General features: G+C 50.1%; 1 protein-coding gene across 1 annotated transcript in view; it reads right to left on the bottom strand.

Moving 5' to 3' along the window:
* Positions 1–3,422, bottom strand: part of NDST2 (N-deacetylase and N-sulfotransferase 2) — a 232,444-nt gene extending 229,022 nt beyond the window's left edge. The window contains exon 1 of the mRNA XM_053691994.1: positions 3,245–3,422. The gene's annotated coding sequence lies outside the window, so the exon portion shown is untranslated. The remainder of the gene's footprint in view (positions 1–3,244) is intronic.
* Between the last annotated feature and the right edge of the window lie 2,379 nt (positions 3,423–5,801).

The raw sequence follows: 5,801 nt of genomic DNA, 5'->3' as shown, positions 1-5,801 counted from the left end.
ATCATTATCCCATTACATAACTGCAAAGTCACCTGAAACCAGGCAAAGACCATTCCAAACAATAGACTGAACTTCATGCGTCTTGTTGCTTGTCGAACCTACACACAGTAACCCAATACACAAATGAATCACACATATTACTGCCAAAAAGGTTTTCGGCCACAGTCTGCTTCCTTTGGGTATTTTTTTTAATTTAACAGATGTTGCCTAAATGATACGAGTGCTGTACAGAAATAATCCATATGAGAAGAATGGCTTCAGACTGATGGGAAATTTAAGAGCAAGTAAGATTATTGAAAAGTCAGTCACAGACCTTTTAGAAGCCAGTAGTAAGATTCTAGAAGTCATGACTCCCTTGGTCCTGGGATTTGTCAAGCCCTTCTGTAGACACTAGAAAAACACAATGCCTGTTCCCTGAGCTTGCTGTGACCAATGCTCTAATGCAGGGATTGACAAATTTGTTTAAAATTTAGGAGCCAGACAGTGGTATTTGTATAGACATATATGGAGAATAACCCAAAAAGTTAGGAGCCATGGTAAAATTCTAGGAGTCAGTGGCTCTCTGGCTCCTGGGTTTGTCGAGCCCTGCTCTAATGTATGATAATGTTCAGTGGTACAAGAAAGAAAAACTCTTTTTATTCCATAAAGTAAAAACAATAAGCGAATAATATTCATAAAAAAACAAAGAAATTGCCCTGGTTGTATAAAAGGTATGAATACAGTAAACAAACAAAATATTAGAAAGAACAGAGCTGTCAGTAACGTGAGCAAACTGTGTCGGGTTACAAATCTGTGTGTACAAACGCACCTTAGAGGAAACGCATAACATAACTTCCAAGGAGGCCTACCTAGCCGGAAAGCCTTAGTACCCATCCCACATAGGTTAGCAGAGGTTGTAAAGAGAATTAGTGTCAGAGGGGTCACCAGCTAAGTGCACTATTGACATTGAATTCCTTACAATCCTGGATGCCTGTGATTATGTAATTCCAAGACAGGCTACAAACCCCCCTCCCCAGTATCAATCACTGTAAAACACTAAAAGCAGCAGCCTCACTCACATGGCATCATGATATGACAGACTAGGGATTATTACTGGGTACAAGAGTATGCCCCCCATGGGCACCCAGATGTTTAACAAACAACACACATCTCTAAGGTTATAATAATGTCCTAAATCTCTTGCTACAGAAGAGCTCCAGGGCCAGTGATTGGCTTAGTGAGTAGACGGCTGATGTGAGCGGCAATTCTGTTTTTTCAGAAGGTTATTATTATTATTGGGTATTTGTAGAGCGCCAACAGATTCTGCAGCGCTATAAACAAAAACAAAAGGTTAATCTGAGTGCCTGCTCTGGTGAATGAGAGGGCTGCACTGAGTGTCTGCTGTAGAGAGAGTGAGAGGGCTGCACTGAGTGTCTGCTGTAGAGAGAGTGAGAGGGCTGCACTGAGTGTCTGCTGTAGAGAGAGTGAGAGGGCTGCACTGAGTGTCTGCTGTAGAGAGAGTGAGAGGGCTGCACTGAGTGTCTGCTGTAGAGAGAGTGAGAGGGCTGCACTGAGTGTCTGCTGTAGAGAGAGTGAGAGGGCTGCACTGAGTGTCTGCTGTAGAGAGAGTGAGAGGGCTGCACTGAGTGTCTGCTGTAGAGAGAGTGAGAGGGCTGCACTGAGTGTCTGCTGTAGAGAGAGTGAGAGGGCTGCACTGAGTGTCTGCTGTAGAGAGAGTGAAAGGGCTGCACTGAGTGTCGGCTCTAGTGATTGAGCGAGAGGGCTGCACTGGGTTCTGCACTAGTAAGTGTTGCTCTGTGACTACTGTGGTGAGTGAGTGGGCTGCACTGAGTGCCTGCACTAGTGAGTGAGAGGGCTGCACTGAGTGCCTGCACTAGTGAGTGAGAGGGCTGCACTGAGTGTCTGCACTAGTGAGTGGGCTGCACTGAGTGTCTGCACTAGTGAGTGGGCTGCACTGAGTGTCTGCACTAGTGAGTGAGAGGGCTGCACTGAGTGTCTGCACTAGTGAGTGAGAGGGCTGCACTGAGTGTCTGCACTAGTGAGTGAGAGGGCTGCACTGAGTGTCTGCACTAGTGAGTGAGAGGGCTGCACTGAGTGTCTGCACTAGTGAGTGAGAGGGCTGCACTGAGTGTCTGCACTAGTGAGTGAGAGGGCTGCACTGAGTGTCTGCACTAGTGAGTGAGAGGGCTGCACTGAGTGTCTGCACTAGTGAGTGAGAGGGCTGCACTAGTGAGTGAGAGGGCTGCACTGAGTGTCTGCACTAGTGAGTGAGAGGGCTGCACTGAGTGTCTGCACTAGTGAGTGAGGTGTCTGCACTAGTGAGTGTCTGCACTAGTGAGTGAGGTGTCTGCACTAGTGAGTGGGCTGCACTGAGTGTCTGCACTAGTGAGTGAGTGGGCTGCACTAGTGAGTGAGAGGGCTGCACTGAGTGTCTGCACTAGTGAGTGAGGTGTCTGCACTAGTGAGAGGGCTGCACCGAGTGTCTGCACTAGTGAGTGAGTGGGCTGCACTGAGTGTCTGCACTAGTGAGTGAGTGGGCTGCACTGAGTGTCTGCACTAGTGAGTGAGAGGGCTGCACTGAGTGTCTGCACTAGTGAGTGAGAGGGCTGCACTGAGTGTCTGCACTAGTGAGTGAGAGGGCTGCACCGAGTGTCTGCACTAGTGAGTGAGTGGGCTGCACTGAGTGTCTGCACTAGTGAGTGAGTGGGCTGCACTGAGTGTCTGCACTAGTGAGTGAGTGGGCTGCACTGAGTGTCTGCACTAGTGAGTGAGAGGGCTGCACTGAGTGTCTGCACTAGTGAGTGAGAGGGCTGCACTGAGTGTCTGCACTAGTGAGTGAGAGGGCTGCACTGAGTGTCTGCACTAGTGAGTGAGAGGGCTGCACTGAGTGTCTGCACTAGTGAGTGGGCTGCACTGAGTGTCTGCACTAGTGAGTGAGTGGGCTGCACTGAGTGTCTGCACTAGTGAGTGAGTGGGCTGCACTGAGTGTCTGCACTAGTGAGTGAGTGGGCTGCACTGAGTGTCTGCACTAGTGAGTGAGAGGGCTGCACTGAGTTTCTGCACTAGTGAGTGAGAGGGCTGCACTAGTGAGTGAGAGGGCTGCACTGAGTGTCTGCACTGTGCCTGCTGTAGTAAGTGCTGTTTCTGTGTGAGGCAGCAGAAGCTGAATGCTGCGGTGCCTGGAGCTCAGTGTGGCGGCTCCGATATCACCTCTCGCCCAGTCCCCGCCGTGCTAGTCTCCTACCTGCGGCTCTGTTCCTTCAGGGCAGACGACTGTACACACCAGGGATTCCTCGGCCGCTGCTCCTGGTCCGTGCAATGTGCTGTTCCGCTCACCCAGCCGCCGCCACCCGGCAATGCTCACAGAGCGGCCACAACAACAGCGCCAGCCCGACAGGCCGCCTCCTCCCCGGCCTGAGCCGCCCCTCGCACGCCGGAGATACCCTCCTCCTTCCCGGCCTGAGCCGCCCCTCGAACGCCAGAGATACCCGCCTCCTTCCAGGCCTGGGCCGCCCCTAAGACTATCAAGTCACCCGCCTACTCCTCTGTCTGGGCCCCCATTCCCAGATACAATGAGTTCCGTTGCTTACACAGATTGACACACGGCCTCAGCCGGATTAAACTCCACACACGCAAGGTTATAGTCTAATAAAGTGAGTGTCCGACTAAGTGCCTTATACAGTGAGTGACTGACTGAGTGCCTTATACAGTGAGTGCCCTATACAGTGAGTGACTGAGTGCCTTATATAATGAGTGACTGAGTGCCTTATACAGTGAGTGACTGACTGAGTGCCTCATACAGTGACTGACTGAGTGCCTTATACATTAAGTGACTGAGTGCCTTATACAGTGGAGTGCCCTATACAGTGAGTGACTGAGTGCCTTATACAATGAGTGACTGAGAACCTTATACAATGAGTGACTGAGTGCCTTATACAATGAGTGACTGAGTGCCTTATACAGTGAGTGACTGACTGAGTGCCTTATACAGTGAGTGACAGTGCCTTATACAGTGGAGTGCCCTATACAGTGAGTGACTGAGTGCCTTATACAGTGAGTGACTGAGTGCCTTATACAATGAGTGACTGAGTGCCTTATACAATGAGTGACTGAGTACCTTATACAGTGACTGACTGAGTGCCTTATACAGTGAGTGACTGAGTGCCTTATACAGTGAGTGACTGAGTGCCTTATACAGTGAGTGACTGAGTGCATTATACAGTGAGTGACTGAGTGACAGGTGGGCATTTACTTTGAGATGTTACCTCAGACGTTTCCCTCTGACAGAGCTAAGGTGGGATTTCTCATCTTGTTACTCTCTGACACAGCCCTTGCCTGGGCTAATCCCTTGTGGGAGACTAATAAACCTGTGATTTCAAATTACCCTGAATTTGTGGCCTCCTTTCGAAGGGTATTTGATGTTCCGGCTCGCTCCTCCTCTGCTGCTAAACGACTCATGTCCATTCAGCAAGGTACAAGATCTGTTGCTCAGTATGCTATTGAGTTCCGTATGCTTGCCGCAGAGGTAGGTTGGAACAATGAAGCCCTTGTTGCCGCCTTCTTTCATGGGCTCTCTGATGCGATTAAAGACGAAGTTGCTGCCAGAGATTTACCAGAGGATCTCGAGGCATTGGTGTCTTTTTTGATCTCAATTGACATCAGACTCAGAGAGAGGCGATCTTTTAAGGAGCACTTGCGAAAGCCTCCTGTTCCGTTGTCTCCTACATGTTCGTTCCCACCAATGCCTCCCTCTCCTCCCATGCCTCCTGGTCCCGAGTCACCAGGTACTGCTGAGCCGATGCAGCTGGGATTCACGCGTCTGTCCGCGGTGGAGAGGGCCTTTAGGAGGAGGGAGGATCTCTGCCTCTATTGTGGGTTACAGGGTCACCTTTTGAAATCTTGTCCTACACGGCAGGGAAACGCTCACACCTAAGGTCCTGTCGGGGGCAGACCTTGGGTGGTTTATCCTCGTCCCCGGAACCGCTTAAGGAGAAACCTTTGGTCACAGTTGTCCTTTCCTGGGTGGACTCCTCTATAGTCACTCAGGCTCTTGTTGACTCCGGTGCTGCGGGCTATTTAATTGACAGTGCTTTTGTATCAAAGCACTCCATTCCTGTTTTGCCTTGGTCCGTTCCACTTGCTATTGAGGCCATTGATGGAAGGCCCCTTCAGCCCGCACTCGTTACTCACAAAACTGCTCCTTTGTCCATGGCTGTTGGGGCTCTCCATTTTGAAACCCTCCAGTTCCAGTTGATAAACTCTCCGCATTTTCTGGTTGTTCTGGGTTATCCCTGGCTCCAAAAGCACAATCCCAGTCTCGACTGGCGCAGGTCCGAAATTTTGTCATGGTCCCCGCAATGTATTTCCACTTGTCTTTGGAAACCAGTTAAAGTCTTGTGCACTTCTTTGGTATCTCAATTGCCAGAGGAGTACCGAGAGTTCCTAGACGTGTTTGACAAGGTGCGTGCCGGTACGTTGCCTCCTCACCGGTCTTACGATTGTGGCATAGACCTGCAACCAGGAGACATTCCTCCTCGGGGCCGGGTGTACCCTCTGTCTGTTGCAGAGAATTGTGCTATGGAGGAGTATGTTGCTGATGCTCTGTCGCGGGGAATCATCTGCAAATCCTGCTCTCCTGCAGGGGCTGGCTTCTTCTTTGTGAAGAAAAAGGGTGGCGAGTTAAGACCATGTATCGATTATAGGGGTCTTAATCGTCTTACCATTAGGAATGCTTACCCTATTCCGCTTATTACGGAACTCTTTGACCACCTCAAGGGAGCTACGGTCTTTACTAAACTTGA

Source organism: Bombina bombina, chromosome 9 (assembly GCF_027579735.1).
Source record: "Bombina bombina isolate aBomBom1 chromosome 9, aBomBom1.pri, whole genome shotgun sequence".
Taxonomy (NCBI): Eukaryota; Metazoa; Chordata; class Amphibia; order Anura; family Bombinatoridae; genus Bombina; species Bombina bombina.
The sequence above is the reverse complement of the archived record's forward strand: the minus strand, read 5'-3'. Positions and strand labels throughout refer to the sequence as shown.